Genomic DNA, 16,616 nt, shown 5'->3' with positions numbered 1-16,616 from the left:
TCATTCCAAGGAGGGCCGGGGGGTCTGAGGGTTTTCGCTCCTCCCTTGTACTTGATTGATGAATTAAGGTCACTGATTAGTAAGGAACTCCCCTCACCTGGTCGTCTAGGGCTTAATTTTTTATTCTCCCCAATTTTGTGATATCCAATTGGTAGTTACAGTCTTGTCCTATCCCTGCAACTCCAGTACGGACTCGGTAGAGGCGAAGGTCGAGAGCCGTGCGTCCTCCGAAACACGACCCCGCCAAGTCACACAGCTTCTTGACACAATGCTTGCTTAACCCGGAAGCCAGCCGCACCAATGTGTCAGAGGAAACACCGAACATCTAGCGACTGTGTCAGCGTGCATGCGCCCGGCCCGCCACAGGAGTCACTAGAACTCGATGGGACAAGGACGTCCCTGCCGGCCAAACCCTCCCCTAACCAGGGCGACGCTGGGCCAATTGTGCGCCGCCTCATGGGTCTCCCGGTCGCAGCCGGCTGCGACAAAGCCTGGGATCCAACCAGGGTCTGTAGTGACCGCTGCGCCACTCATGAGCCCCATCTAGGGCTTAATTGAAAGGAAAAAACAAAAACCAATCAGTGTAGATGAAGGGGAGGAGACAGGTTAAAGAAGGATTTTTAAGCCTTGAGACAATTGAGACATGGGTTGTGTATGTGTGCCATTCAGAGGGTGAATTGGCAAGACAAAATATTGAAGTGCCTTTGAACTGGTATGGTAGTATGTGCCAGTCACACCGGTTTGTGTCAAGAACTGCAACTCAGCTGGGTTTTTCACGCTCAACCGTTTCCCGTGTGTATCAAGAATGGTCCACCACCCAAGGACATCCAGCCAAATTGACACAACAGTAGGAAGCTTTGGAGTCAACATGGGCCATCATCCCTGTAGAATGCTTTGGACACCTTGTAGAGTCCATGCCCCCAACGAATTGAGGCTGTTCCTAATGTTTGGTATACTTAGGTCACACTAGTCACATGTTACACTAAGAGAGAAACAGTAATGGTGTCTTTTTGTAGGCACTAACTCCGCCATGGTTTGGGAGTATATATTTTTTTTTAATTGTGTATAGTTTTTGGATAATTCTTCATTGACAGCATGGACAATGTTTAATGTTTATAATTTTAAACTAAGAAAAGAGACCCTTAATCTTAGACTTGGGACCACACAGCCACTCAACTGAATAGCAGGCTAATGATTGCCCTGCAATGCTTGCAGTTATCCAGTGATTCCTTCCAAACCACTCATTGTTGAATTTGCGATTTCCAACTTGTTGTGTAATGTTTATGTCCAATGGCCGATAAGCACCGATACGTTTTATCTATAATTTATCTTCCTTCTTTCTCTTCATAAAACAAGGATTAAAAAGGATTTGCCAATAGATTGTTGACTTGATTAATGATGATGACTACGAGCAAAGATTTTGAAAGTATGATGTTGACATGATCAGTCCAATGAAAGCTACTGTACATATAACGTGATTTGACATCATTTTATCTGTGGCCAATGATCTTGAGCCTTCTTAGATGGGCACTTCTATTGTAACTATACGGCAGCACCCAAAGGAATTGAATTTGAAAATAATAGCCTAGGAACAGTGAGTTAACTTCCTTGTTCAGAATGATAGATTTTTACCTTGTCAACTCAGGGACTCGATCTTGCAACCTTTCAGTTACTGGTCCAACGCAATAACCACTAGCCTACCTGCCGCTCCAATGAGTTACTACATAAATCACTACTGGTTTACTACACATCTAAACAGCAATCAAATAGTAAAAAGGTTTTGTGTAGATATTGTGTAGTAGTGACGAGCAGTAATTCAGTAGCACATTTTCATGAGAGCGAGCTGGCCCTACCACCTGGAAAGTATTTTACCACGTCATTGTACCGTGGTGTGTTCAAATGTACCGGCCCCCTTATATTTGTTGAGTGACGTATGCTCTTTTTACTCGCGAGGCATTGGAGTAAAAGGCTTTCAATCCCCCCAGCCTCCCATCGCTGCATTCACTCACACAGCAAACCACAGAGTGATAGTTCCCTACAATTTGTGCTGGATTATATTCACTGAAGTTTTCATCTCAAAAGTGTAAGCGTTTTTTGGTATTTCATTTAGTATTTAGGCATCTGAAAATGTTGTTTACTTTGCTTTTGCAGTAGGCTACCACGTCTCTTGCTTTTGGTCACGCTGTTTATTCATTGTCAATATATTCCTTTCAAAATATTTACAAATGTGGCTAACTGCTAAGAATATCTTTCAAATAAGTCCAAATGACGGAGTTCCTCTTCTAATATGTTCTAATCGCATGGAGTCATTCCAAACATGGAATATTGTCTTTGCGCTGACTAGTTGGAATGGATCAAGTTGGCTGGTGTCTGATGTGGCACCCTCATCACTGTAATTACGCCTAGGCTACGCAATTCATCGACGCGAACTACCTCTAACGCCTATTGATGAAGGTATCTTCCCGGTGGACTTTTTAAAGACCCCTGACGCTTGCTCTAAACGTCAGCACGCATAATTTACGTTAAGGTTTTGCAAACGTATAACCTAAAAAAACGTATCTTTCATATCAGCGATAAATAATTTTCAAAAATCAAATAGTTAACGTTAGATGACACCTTTTTAGGGTTGGTGTTCCCACAAGGCCATATCTCCACGTTACTTGTGCTATCTAGCATACTCCGAACACCTGTGTGTAACGGAAGAAGGCCGGGAGACACGTTAACTGCAATTGCGTCACACCATCCATATGCCTCCATCACACCTTCACCGTCAAAATGGTACGCAGCATCTTCTGGATATGTGTGCAACAAAAGTTCAACATTCACCTTCTGCTACCATTTGTCAAGCCGTCTATACATACAGTTTGACACATACTTCGATAAATCCAATTTTTGAACCACACAGAACGCATTGCAACTGCCTCTTTAACGCTGCAAGGCAAACAGCGTTCCATTGGGAATGAATGTACTTCTGGTATATCAAAATGCGGTGTGATTGAGGCGATGCTCCGAACACATTTTCAAATCAAGCATAAATTGTCTCTTAGTAGCCTACTATCAGTTAGCCCAGGGTTTCCCAGACTAAGTCTTAAGGCACCATCTGGATGCACGTTTGGTTATTTTTTGTTGCCCTACCACTACACAGCTGATTTCAAATAACTAAAGCTTGATGTTGGTTATTTGAATCAACTGTGTAGTGCTAGAGCAACAAACTAAACGGGCACCTGGACTGAGTTTGGGTAACCCTGAGTTAGCCTGCCATGCAAGTTCGCACCTTCCATCATGCTTCCCTTTGCCGACACTGAATCTATTGCATTATTTAGGATGCTTAGGACAGAAGTTTATAATTTACTAAATAAAACGAATTGTTTGAACAACAATGTGCATAAAGTGTAGCGTCACAAAAAAGAAATATGCCTTGTGCCGGATTCGACCCCATTCCCTGTAGTCTGTGTCCTGGTCATGAGTCCACGACTCTATTTGCTGAGCTACCGTTCAGTTGATAGAATATGAACAAATCCTAACTACATTGTAATGAGGGTGTCTAGTAGAGCTAGTGTTTGATAACGACATGGATCGAATAAAGCACTGGAACCGTAGCGAAATCAGTGTGATCTCGCGTTTTGTTTGAAAAACCACGTGATCAAATAGAAGGTTTGGACGTTATTGATCACGTGATAATGATACTTTGAAACAAGCATCGATACATTGTCGGGTCGGTAGTGCGTCAGAAACGGCATCGGAGCTCCGGTATCAATCGTCTCATCACTAGTAAGTGTATATTTTGCATTTGTGGAATTATTTTGATGTGACGTGAAAGTAAAGACCTTTTTTTTCTAAAACTATTGCAATTGAGAATTGACTCACGTTTAGATACTCTGGCAGCGAAAAACTACCTCTGAAAATAAGTGCTTTCAGAAAATATTCACACCCCTTGACTTTTTACACATTTTGTTAGTCAGTTTTTTTTGTCACTGGCCTACACACGATAATACCCCATAATGTCAGTGGAGATAGATATCTCTCTCTATATATAGAGATATATCTATCTTTTAGTGAAAAACTGAAATGTCTTGAGTCAATAAGTATTCAACCCCTTTGTTATGGTAAGCCTACATAAGTTCAGGAGTACAACAAGTTACAGAAGTTGCATGGACTCACACTGTGTGCAATAAGTGTTTAACATGATTTTTTGAATGACCACATCTCTGTACTCCACATATAATTAATTATCTGTAAGGTCCCTCAGTTGAGCAGTGAATTTCAAACACAGACTCAACCACAAAGACCAGGGAGGTTTTCCAATGCCTTGCAAGGAAGGGGACCTATTGGTAGATGGGTAAAAAAAAAGAAGCAGACATTGAATGTTCCTTTGAACATACTAATTACACTTTGATGGCGTATCAATACACCCAGTCACTACAAAGATTTTATTTTATTAATTTTTATTTTATTTCACCATTATTTAACCAGGTAGGCAAGTTGAGAACAAGTTCTCATTTACAACTGCGACCTGGCCAAGATAAAGCAAAGCATTTCGTCACATACAACACAGAGTTACACATGGGTAAAAAAAAAGAAGCAGACATTGAATGTTCCTTTGAACATACTAATTACACTTTGATGGCGTATCAATACACCCAGTCACTACAAAGATTTTATTTTATTAATTTTTATTTTATTTCACCATTATTTAACCAGGTAGGCAAGTTGAGAACAAGTTCTCATTTACAACTGCGACCTGGCCAAGATAAAGCAAAGCATTTCGACACATACAACAACACAGAGTTACACATGGAGTAAAACAAACATACAGTCAATAATACGGTAGAAAAATAAGTCTATATACAATGTGAGCAAATGAGGTGAGATAAGGGAGGTAAAAGCAAAAAAAGGCCATGGTGGCGAAGTAAATACAATATAGCAAGTAAAACACTGGAATGGTTGATTTGCAGTGGAAGAATGTGCGAAGTAGAAATAGAAATAATGGGGTGCAAAGGAGCAAAATAAATAAATACAGTAAGGGAAGAGGTAGTTGTTTGGTCTAAATTATAGATTGGTCTAAATTATAGATAGGCTATGTACAGGTGCAGTAATATGTGAGCTGCTCTGACAGCTGGTGCTTAAAGCTAGTGAGGGAGAAAAGTGTTTCCAGTTTCAGAGATTTTTGTAGTTCGTTCCAGTCATTGGCAGCAGAGAACTGGAAGGAGAGGCGGCCAAAGGAGGAATTGGCTTTGGGGGTGACCAGAGAGATATACCTGCTGGAGCGCGTGCTACAGGTGGGTGCTGCTATGGTGACCAGTGAGCTGAGATAAGGGGGGACTTTACCTAGCAGGGTCTTGTAGATGACCTGGAGCCAGTGGGTTTGGCGACGAGTATGAAGCGAGGGCCAGCCAACGAGAGCATACAGGTCGCAGTGGTGGGTAGTATATGGGGCCCTTGGTGACAAAACGGATGGCACTGTGATAGACTGCATCCAATTTATTGAGTAGGGTATTGGAGGCTATTTTGTAAATGACATCGCCGAAGTCGAGGATCGGTAGGATGGTCAGTTTTACGAGGGTATGTTTGGCAGCATGAGTGAAGGATTCTTTGTTGTGAAATAGGAAGCCAATTCTAGATTTAACTTTGGATTGGAGATGTTTGATGTGAGTCTGGAAGGAGAGTTTACAGTCTAACCAGACACCTAGGTATTTGTAGTTGTCCACATATTCTAATTCAGAACCGTCCAGAGTAGTGATGCTGGACGGGCGGGCAGGTGCAGGCAGTGATCGGTTGAAGAGCATGCATTTAGTTTTACTTGCATTTAAGAGCAGTTGGAGGCCACGGAAGGAGAGTTGTATGGCATTGAAGCTCATCTGGAGGGTTGTTAACACAGTGTCCAAAGAAGGGCCAGAAGTATACAGAATGGTGTCGTCTGCGTAGAGGTGGATCAGAGACTCACCAGCAGCAAGAGCGACATCATTGATGTATACAGAGAAGAGAGTCAGCCCAAGAATTGAACCCTGTGGCACCCCCATAGAGACTGCCAGAGGCCCGGACAACAGGCCCTCCGATTTGACACTGAACTCTATCAGAGAAATAGTTGGTGAACCAGGCGAGGCAATCATTTGAGAAACCAAGGCTATTGAGTCTGCCGATGAGGATGTGGTGATTGACAGAGTCGAAAGCCTTGGCCAGGTCAATGAATACGGCTGCACAGTATTGTTTCTTATTGATGGCGGTTAAGATATCGTTTAGGACCTTGAGCGTGGCTGAGGTGCACCCATGACCAGCTCTGAAACCAGATTGCATAGCAGAGAAGGTGCGGAGGGATTCGAAATGGTCGGTAATCTGTTTGTTGACTTGGCTTTCGAAGACCTTAGAAAGGCAGGGTAGGATAGATATAGGTCTGTAGCAGTTTGGGTCAAGAGTGTCTCCCCCTTTGAAGAGGGGGATGACCGCAGCTGCTTTCCAATCTTTGGGAATCTAAGACGACTTGAAAGAGAGGTTAAACAGGCAAGTAATAGGGGTTGCAACAATTTCGGCAGATCATTTTAGAAAGGGTCCAGATTGTCTAGCCCGGCTGATTTGTAGGGGTCCAGATTTTGCAGCTCTTTTGGAACTTTAGCTGACTGGATTTGGGAGAAGGAGAAATGGGGAAGGCTTGGGCGAGTTGCTGTGGGGGGTGCAGTGCTGTTGACTGGGGTAGGGGTAGCCAGGTGGAAAGCATGGGCAGCCCGTAGAAAAGTGCTTCTTGAAACTCTCAATTATAGTGGATTTATCGGTGGTGACAGAGTTTCCTATCCTCAGTGCAGTGGGCAGCTGGGAGGAGGTACTCTTATTCTCCATGGACTTTACAGTGTCCCAGAACTTTTTTGAGTTTGTTTTGCAGGAAGCAAATTTCTGCTTGAAAAAGCTAGCCTTGGCTTTTCTAACTGCCTGTGTATATTGGTTTCTAACTTCCCTGAAAAGTTGCATATCACGGGGGCTGTTCGATTCTAATGCAGAACGCCACAGGATGTTTTTGTGTTGGTTAAGGGCAGTCGGGTCTGGAGAGAACCAAGGGCTATATCTGTTCCTGGTTCTAAATTTATTGAAAGGGGCATGCTTATTTAAGATGGTGAGGAAGGCATTAAAATAACATAACCAGGCATCCTCTACTGACGGGATGAGGTCAATATCCTTCCAGGATACCCCTGGCCAGGTCGATTAGAAAGGCCTGCTCACTGAAGTGTTTCAGGGAGCGTTTGACAGTGATGAGTGGAGGTCGTTTGACCGCTGACCCATTACGGATGCAGGCAATGAGGCAGTGATCGCTGAGATCTTGGTTGAAAACAGCAGAGGTGTATTTAGAGAGCAAGTTGGTTAGGATGATATCTATGAGGGTGCCCGTGTTTACGGCTTTGGGGTGGTACCTGGTAGGTTCATTGATAATTTGTGTGAGATTGAGAGCATCAAGCTTAGATTGTAGGATGGCTGGGGTGTTAAGCATGTTCCAGTTTAGGTCACCTAGCAGCACGAGCTCTGAAGATAGATGGGGGGCAATCAGTTCACATATGGTGTCCAGAGCACAGCTGGGGACAGAGGGTGGTCTATAGCAGGCGGCCACGGTGAGAGAATTGTTTTTAGAGAGGTGGATTTTTAAAAGTAGACGTTGAAATTGTTTGGGTACAGACCTGAATAGTAGGACAGAACTCTGCAGGTTATCTCTGCAGTAGATTGCAACACCGCCCCCTTTGGCCATTCTATCTTGTCTGAAAATGTTGTAGTTAGGGATGGAGATTTCAGAGTTTTTGGTGGTCTTCCTAAGCCAGGATTCAGACACGGCTAGGACATCCGGGTTGGCAGAGTGTGCTTAAGCAGTGAATAAAACAAACTTAGGGAGGAGGCTTCTAATGTTAACATGCATGAAACCAAGGCTATTACAGTTACAGAAGTCATCAAAAGAGAGCGCCTGGGGAATAGGAGTGGAGCTAGGCACTGCAGGGCCTGGATTCACCTCTACATCACCATAGGAACAGAGGAGGAGTAGGATAAGGGTACGAAAAAAGCTATGAGAATTGGTCATCTAGGCCGTCCGGAACAGAGAGTAAAAGGAGCAGGTTTCTTTGAGCAATAAAATAGTTTCAAGGTATAATGTACAGAAAAAGGTATGGTAGGATGTGAATACAGTGGCGGTAAACCTAGGCATTGAGTGATGATAAGAGAGATATTGTCTCTAGAAACATAATTGAAACCAGCTGATGTCATCGCATGTGTGGGTGGTGGAACTGAAAGGTTTGATAAGGTATAATGAGTAGGGCTCGAGGCTCTACAGTGAAATAAGCCAATAAACACTAACCAGAACAGCAATGGACAAGGCATATTGACATTAAGGAGAGGCATGCTTAGCCGAGTGATCATAAGGGTCCAGTGAGTAGTGAGGTTGGTTGGGGTCACGGTGATTCAGACAGCTAGCCGGGCCATGGGTAGCGAGCTGGCAGAAGATGGAGGTCTGTTTTTAGCCACCTCGTGCGTTTCTGTCGGTAGATTAGTGGGGTTCCGTGTGGTAGAGGGGACCAATCCAATTGGCAAAATAGTTATCGTGGCCCAAGAAAATTGTCCGATAGACCTATTCAGATAGCAGCCGATAAGACAGCTAACGATTAGCGGCCGCAGATGGGCGTTCAGGTTACGTCGCGACGGAGGGGCCAGTTGGATAACTCCCTCGGGCAGATAACGTCGGTAGTCCAGTCGTGAAGGCCCGGTGGGGCTCCGCATCGGCAGTAAAACAGGTCCGGATAGGTGATTGTAGCCCAGGAGTGGCTGATGGAACTCTTCAGCTGGCTAGCTCGGGAATAATTGATGTTTGCTCCGGGACCGACGTTAGCCAATAGTCACTCGGATAGCAGATAGCTAGCTGCAAGATCCAGGTGTAAATGTCCACAGCTTGCGGTAGAAATCCGGGGATATGGAGAGAAAATAGGTCCGGTATGCTCTGGTCTGAGTCGCGTTGTACAAAACTGGTGATAGCTTTTCGAGCTAAAGGATAGCTGATGACCGCCAACCGTGGTTAGCTGAATACTAACGTTAGCCAGTGAACTGGCTAACTTCTCGCTAGCTTCTGTTGTGGATTTCGGATTTGAGGTGAAAAATATATCTATTTTTTTAATTGGTGAGGCGGGTTGCAGGAGAATGTTTTGAAGTTGAGTTTTTAGAAAAAAATATATAAAAATATGCGAAGAAAATATATATACGGGACACGACAAGACGGGGACAAAGGACGTCTGACTGCTATGCCATCTTGGAATAAGATACAGGCGTCCTTCCTAACTCCGTTGCCGGAGAGGAAAGAAACTGCTCCGGGATTTCACCATGAGGCCGACTTTAAAACAGTTTAATGGCTGTGATAGGAGAAAACTGAGGATGGATAAACAACATAGTTACTCCACAATACTAAACTAATTGACAGAGTGAAAAGAAGGAAGCCTGAACAGAATAAAAAACATTCCAAAACATGCATCATTTTCACAACAAGGCACAAAAGTAATACTGCAAAAAATGTGGCAAAGCAATTCACTTTTTCTGCTGAATACCAAGTGTTATGTTTGGGGCAAATCTGATACAACACATTATTGAGTACCACTCTCCATATTTAGCATAGTGGTGGCTGTATCATGTTATGGGTATGCTTGTAATTGTTAAGGACTTGGGAGTTTTTCAGGATAAAAAATAAACGGAATGGAGCTAAGCACGGCAATATCCTAGAGGAAAACCTGGTTGTCAGCTTTCCACCAGACACTGGGAGATGAATTACCCTTTCAGCAGGACAATAACCTAACACACAATGCCAAATCTACACTGGAGTTGATTACAGTGAATGTTCCTAAGTGGCCGAGTTACAGTTTTGACTTAATCTACTTGAAAATCTGTGGCAAGACCTGAAAATAGTTGTTTAGCAATTTGACAGAGCTTGAATTTTGAAAAATAATTCTGGGCAAATGTTGCACAATCCAGGTGTAGAAAGCTCTTAGACTTACCCATAAAAGCTCACAGCTGTAATTGCTGCCAAAGTTGATTCTAACATGTATTGATCAAGGGGGTTGAATACTCATCTAATCAAGATATGAGTTTTTATTTTTTATTAATTCTAACATTTGTAAAAAAATATATATATATATATTCTACTTTGACAGATTTTTGTGTAGATTGTTGACAAAAAAAGACAATTAAATCCATTTTAATCCCACCCAGGCTAGCCTACTACTAGTCTGATTTAATCAGGATGTAATACACAATTAATTGGTATATGCAGCCTGAAACTAATTCCTGTAAAATTGTCTAAATGTTCCTTACAAGCCAGAATGTTGAATAAACTTACTCTACTGGTTGTCTGTATATCCACAGGAAAGTGTTTTAACTCGACTTTAGGGAGCTACTATTTCTATGGTTCCGTTTGGCACTGAGGTAAAGAGAATTTAATATATAAAAATAAAACATCTCGTCAATATATTCCCACGGGGGACCATTATGAAAATGTATGCACTTACTAATGTAAGTTTGTCTGCTAAATGACTAAAATGTAATGGCTGTTGAACAACGCATGCCATGACATTGAAAATGGTATAGAATCAGGGGAGGATGGAGATCAATCCACACCATTTTTTTGTGCTTACTACTAGCAGTTATTTTTAAAAATGTTCTCAATCCTCCCCTGATTCAGAATATACCATTTTCATTGTCATGGCATGCTTGGTTCAATGGCTATTGACGAGAGAACTGAATATCAAGTAATAAACTAACTTTACCTCGGTTCTGAACCATATACTGCTAAGTCAGGTAAACAATACTTTCCGGTGGATATTTTGTAAAAAAAAGTATAAAAGTGCAGCAAAAAGACAAACCGCACAAACAACGGTAGAGTAAGTTTAATTTTATTAAACATGTTGGCTTGTAAGGAACATTTACATGATTTTGCAGGCATTAGTTTCAGGCAAAGAATTGTGTATTACAGCCTGACTAGCCTACTACATTTGATTAGCTTAGGCTACATTTAATTGATTAGGCTACTTCAATTTTGTTATTGAATTGCTTTAGATCGTCTTGGCATGTCTTTATATTCTAATTTGAAGGAAGCCTAGCCTAAAGACAAGTTATGGGTCGCGTTCCACTGCTTAGACGTTGCTTGCATCAACCAATGGTTGCTATAACTTCTGATGTGGTTAGCTGATACGTAAAATACCTTTCCAGGTGTTGTAAGATCTGGCATGCATCAACAACGCCTGGGTAGAGGAATGCGCCCAGTATGTTGATGGTGGTAGCCTGAACTTGTAAAACGCACATTCCAACAGGACATTTGGACCATCTGAAATATTCTCAAATGTATGATTGAGTATGCCTGCTGTGCTGAATTTCCTGTGGTCCTAAGGAAAAAGGGGAAAGACAAGCAGTCGTGGAGGTAAAGGGTGACCTTTGCTGTCAGTGACACAGGACTATTTCGTTAGGCTGTCAGATGACCCAGGACTATTTCATTAGGCTGTCAGATGACCCAGGACTATTTCATTAGGCTGTCAGATGACACTGGTTAGATTTCAGAGTAGTGGTGCTTTCAAGGCAACTGTAAACTCGGGTGAGGTCAAATTGTGACGTCATTAATCTTCGTGTTGGAAAGTCTGAGCTCAAGGATGATGCCCGAGTTTCCCACTTGGAATCACAAGTTGGATGACCGTTAAATATATTTTTTCCCGGTCGGAGCTATTTAAAAAGTTCAGTTGTCAGTTGTCTTGAACGCACTGAAGTCGGAGGTTGGAGCTTTCCGAGTTCCGAATTAATTGTCTTGAATGGGACATAGGCCTGTCTTAAATAGTCAACAACACTCCTTATCAGTCACTTCAGGGAATTTTCATTGCGATGTCTTGACTAGTGCGGAAATATCCCACATAGCCTAATGACTCTGAAATTTTGCTAAATACAGAACATATCTATATGATTGTTTGTGATTTCCTTGACTATAATGTAGGCCTATTCACTAGTCATTCTAACTCTCTGAGCTCTCAAAATAATGCCACCCTTTGATGTGCCTTAGACTACATTTAAGTAACTATCCAATGAAAAAACACTTAAAAAATGACACCTCTAAGCTGTATATAACAGGCCAATCAGCTGTTTACTTTCCTTAATATTTTTAATGACGGTATATGCCCACACCATTCTTTTGTTGGGGTAGGCCCACACCATTCAAACACAGAAAAGCTGCTTTTTAACATAGTTCTCCTTCCAAAATGTTTTAATTATTTCACTCATATTGTAATTCATTATAGGTCATATTTCATTGACATCTCAAACACTGGACAATTACTTTAAGTCTAGCTGGTAGGCAACACCAAAAAAGAGATCCCGTTTTGGTCGATAATGGCTCCGGTACTATAAATAGATCCATGTGTTATGCCCTCAGATTTTCCTTGAAACCCAAACAAACGGAATACATCCCCTCCCGTGCCGTCGGTTGTCTCCATGGTAACTCTGTATAGAATGAGATTTGACTTCAGTATGTCTCAGCTTTAGTCGAAAGAGTTATACAGTAGTGCAGGGGTTGGCCATTCCAGTCCTCAGGGGCCTGATTGGTGTCACAGTTTTGCCCCAGCTAACACACCTGACTACAATAACCACCTAATCATGATCTTCAGTTTAGAATTCAATTTGATTAATCAGCTGTGTTTGCTAGGGATGGAGACAGTGTGACACCAACCAGACCCTGTAGGACTGGAGTTGCCCACCCCTGCGGTAGTGGTTACTCATGAGTTTCACAACACGCAAGCAGTTGGTCAATGAGTGTGTCAGTCTAAATGGCCCTCAAACTATGGGTTTATAAGTGAGTGTGTGTCTGTGTGTGGTCCTGCTCTTTTATGACTAGCATAGCATATTAGTGGTGCATTGGAATGACAGCAGAATGACTGCTCAGACTCACTAGCCTGCTCAGACAGGTAGCTACACACAATGTCTTCATCAGGGCCGTCACGGTTTTTAAGCATGGCATCTTGTAGTCTGGTTCTAGATATGCTGTTAGGTATTGAATAGTGATGGGGGGGGGGGGAAATCGATAGTTGCATATCGAGATATTGTCAAAACGGCACATCAATAATGTCGCAATATTTTTTGTTGCACTAGTTGTCAGTACTTGCACAGCTCCAGTATTTTTCCTTCATAGCTTGTTTTCCATCTTCTTTTGAAACAGAGGGACAATTTGTTTATAGCGTTTATTTCCACGACTGATCAAAACTCATTTTCTTATTTCATCACCTTTTCATTTAATTAACTTCTCAAATTATTGCCATATAGGACTTCACTGCTGTTGATTCCCTATCTCACTGTCTGCCATTTTTCCAACTGTTAACGATGCAGACGTGCGGAGCACTTTATATTAGTGGCAAATCATTAGAAAGATGCATAGCCATCTCTTCCTACTTACAGCATTGTTGCGTTAGGTATTTGGTGAATTTACATTTTTGCCTTTATGATCATGATTGGAACCTGTTGATGGTAGTTTTGTGATAACTGCACTGTGATTTTAATTTAGTAAAAAGAACAATGATTTTCGCTTGATGTGTTTTCTAAACTTTAAGAATTCCAAATGAGTTTAAACGTCACATTCCTACTCCCTTCCCCATCTTATCAGGGAGGTGGCTGTGTAAATGCAAATGTCCTTGTATGGTCCTGAGCTACCTGGCAGACTGGCTTTGGTTCACAGGGCTGCCTCTGTTCCATCAGCTCTGTGCCTGAGTTAGCCTAACTCTGTGATTTAAAGTGGACTTTTATCACTCTTGTTTGATGCGTTCGAATAGCTGCTTTCACGATGAATAGACAGTCAAGATGCTGATGCTTTGATATATCCCCACAGTGTTTCTCTTGACAATAGCATGTGATAACTTTAAGCAGGTCATTTACAAGCTGTCGTGGCCTTAATCATTGACTTGGTTTCATAAGACACAAAGCCACAATAGAACCTCCAGTGCCCAACTAGATATGCCTCAAGGGGTGCACAGTATAAGGTAACTGAAGTGTTTTGAACACTTATTTTCTGATTGTTGTCAAGGTTATGCAGAGCACAACAAAGCATGTCCTGCAATATAGGTCTTCCTGTTGCTATTCGCAACGCTTTATGTTGACATATACAATCTAATTCTGCTGCAGTTGACTAGCCTGGAAAACCATACTGTTACTTTTCGGTTTCACTTCCCTAATTAGAATAACACAAACATGAAACGGAGCTGAGTACTTGACAGCATGTTGTAAATTATTGAGTTGCAACTTGCATTCAAGCCTACAGGAAATCTGAAAAGCAGTGGATTGGTATTGGTGTGTTCTATAATGTTTTGGTATTCCCCTCCCTCTGTCTGACTCACCCTCCCTCTCTGACTCACCCTCCCTCTAGGTTGACTCACTGTTTATTTAGTTAGTATCTATGGAACCAGTTGGAGGGTAACACCGCTGCTGTGTACAGTCAATTCAGTGGACAATGGAGAAGGGTTTTGTGTGTAGAAGTTGTGTGCAGAGTGCTTTGGTTTAATGGTTAATGTTCAGTGCTTTGGCAGAGGATATGTAAAGTAAAGGGAACTGACATAGCTTTTTAATGGACAGGGTTGTGGTAGCTGGATTTAAACTGCTCCCTTTACTCTCTGTTCCGAACGTGCTAGACGGACAGTTCTTATAGCCTTTAGCCGTACCCTTATCCTACTTCTCCTCTGTTCCTCTGGTGACGTAGAGGTTAATCCAGGACCTGCAGTGCCTAGCTCCACTCCTACTCCCCAGGTGCTCTCATTTGTTGACTTCTGTAACCGTAAAAGCCTTGGTTTCATGCATGTTAACATTAGAAGCCTACTCCCTAAGTTTGCTTTATTCACTGCTTTAGCACATTCTGCCAACCCGGATGTCTTAGCCGTGCCTGAATCCTGGCTTAGGAAAACCACCAAAAACCCTGAAATTTCCATCCCTAACTACAACATTTTCAGACAAGATAGAATGGCCAAAGGGGGCAGTGTTGCAATCTACTACAGAGATAGAACTCTGCAGGCTATCTTACTATCCAGGTCTGTACCCAAACAATTCTAGCTTCTACTTCTACTTCTAAGTCTCTCACCGTTGCCACTTGCTATAGACCACCCTCTGCTCCCAGCTGTGCCCTGGACACCATATGTGAACTGATTGCCCCCCATCTATCTTCTGAGCTTGTGCTGCTAGGTGACCTAAACTGGGACATGCTTAACACCCCGGCCATCCTACAATTCTCGGGCCAACTCTCTTCTCTGTATACATCAATGATGTCGCTCTCGCTGCTGGTGATTCTTTGATCCACCTCTATGCAGACGACACCATTCTGTATATCTCTGGCCCTTCGTTGGACACTGTGTTATCTAACCTCCAGATGAGCTTCAATGCCATACAACTCTTGTTAGAGCCGATTTGGGCATATTTGTATATAAGACTGAACATACTGAGCTCCATGTACATTTGTGTAAATATATTAAATATTAATGTATATGATGAAATATTAGGTACGTACCTTTATGATTTATTTACCTGATTGAGATATATTCATTTGTTATTAGTGTAACTCAGTTTTTGGCCCCCCCTCTTGCCCATTCATTGTACTGTGTTAATTGTGTTAGTATAAAGGCAGGAAGTTGGGCCTTCGGGGGGAGGAGTCCTTGCTAGATGCGGGAGCGGTATAGTTTTTTGACCATATAGACATACAGACATACATACAGAAATACAGACAGACAGACAGGTCATATTATATTATGTATTTGCATTTCAAGTAATCTCTGCTTTAAGTTGATTGGAGAATACCTTTTTGTTAGATAAGAAGAATAAACATTTTTTGTTGCACCATATCCCTGGATCTCATTGAATGTTTGGCCGTTTGGAAACGTTGAGTGTGGACTGTATGCGTCCGAAACAACCCCGCTTCAGGCTTGGGCAGTGGCTATGGTAAAGAGGAAAGGAAGCCACTACAAACAAGTCAAAAAACTCCGTGAAGGATTACTACCGGAAGGAAATCTCCGGTTCGGACACACGCTGGATTTTGTTCTATTTGTAATTGCATTCGGACCATAAGGACAGCTCGCTTGGAAGGATTTGAACTCCTAGATTTCGCCAGCCGTGAGTAGCCACTGCGAATGAATGAGCTGCCCTGTTCAATGCGATCGTTTGATCATGCATATTATGGAAGCGCAAATGTGCTTATAATTGGAATGTTTGATAAACTTGGGAATGGAATTCAAAATACAGCGCTGCGAAAACAATTAAGAAGTTTAAGTTTGGGGAACACAGATCCTATGCACAATGTAGCCTAATCATATATCTAATATTTGGCCTAACGTGGAAATGCAATGCATCAACGCAACGAATGCAACTTAAGGATCTAAAGATACTGCGTGTTAACTTCATTAAAGGGACAAAACTTACAACGGGATGAAATGTTTAAAACGCATCTAAAATGCCGAACTTGACCATGTGCAATTCAAAATGGGTCAATTTGCTGAAATGGATGACTGTGTTTTTAAAGATTAAAGGAGGTCTAAAGGGGCATTACGTTTAACAATCAAACCAACAACCGTGTCATTGTAAATTGAGTGAACTAAAAGTGAATGATGGAG

The 16,616-nt window shown here is 42.1% G+C and overlaps 1 protein-coding gene across 7 annotated transcripts in view; it reads left to right on the top strand.

Annotated features, from left to right (window-relative positions):
• Positions 1 to 1,991: 1,991 nt before the first annotated feature.
• Positions 1,992 to 16,616, top strand: part of LOC120027142 (oxysterol-binding protein-related protein 3-like) — a 38,281-nt gene continuing 23,656 nt past the window's right edge. For 5 of the 7 annotated variants that reach the window (XM_038972001.1, XM_038972000.1, XM_038971999.1 and 2 more), the window contains exon 1: positions 1,992 to 2,083. The gene's annotated coding sequence lies outside the window, so the exon portion shown is untranslated. Of the gene's footprint in view, positions 2,084 to 3,681; positions 3,772 to 12,415; positions 12,478 to 16,616 lie in introns of those variants that run through there. The other 2 variants (XM_038971998.1, XM_038971997.1) reach the window with 2 other exon arrangements.

The sequence above is a fragment of the Salvelinus namaycush genome, chromosome 32 (genome assembly GCF_016432855.1).
Source record: "Salvelinus namaycush isolate Seneca chromosome 32, SaNama_1.0, whole genome shotgun sequence".
Classification (NCBI taxonomy): Eukaryota; Metazoa; Chordata; class Actinopteri; order Salmoniformes; family Salmonidae; genus Salvelinus; species Salvelinus namaycush.
This window is presented reverse-complemented; position numbering and strand designations above follow the sequence as displayed.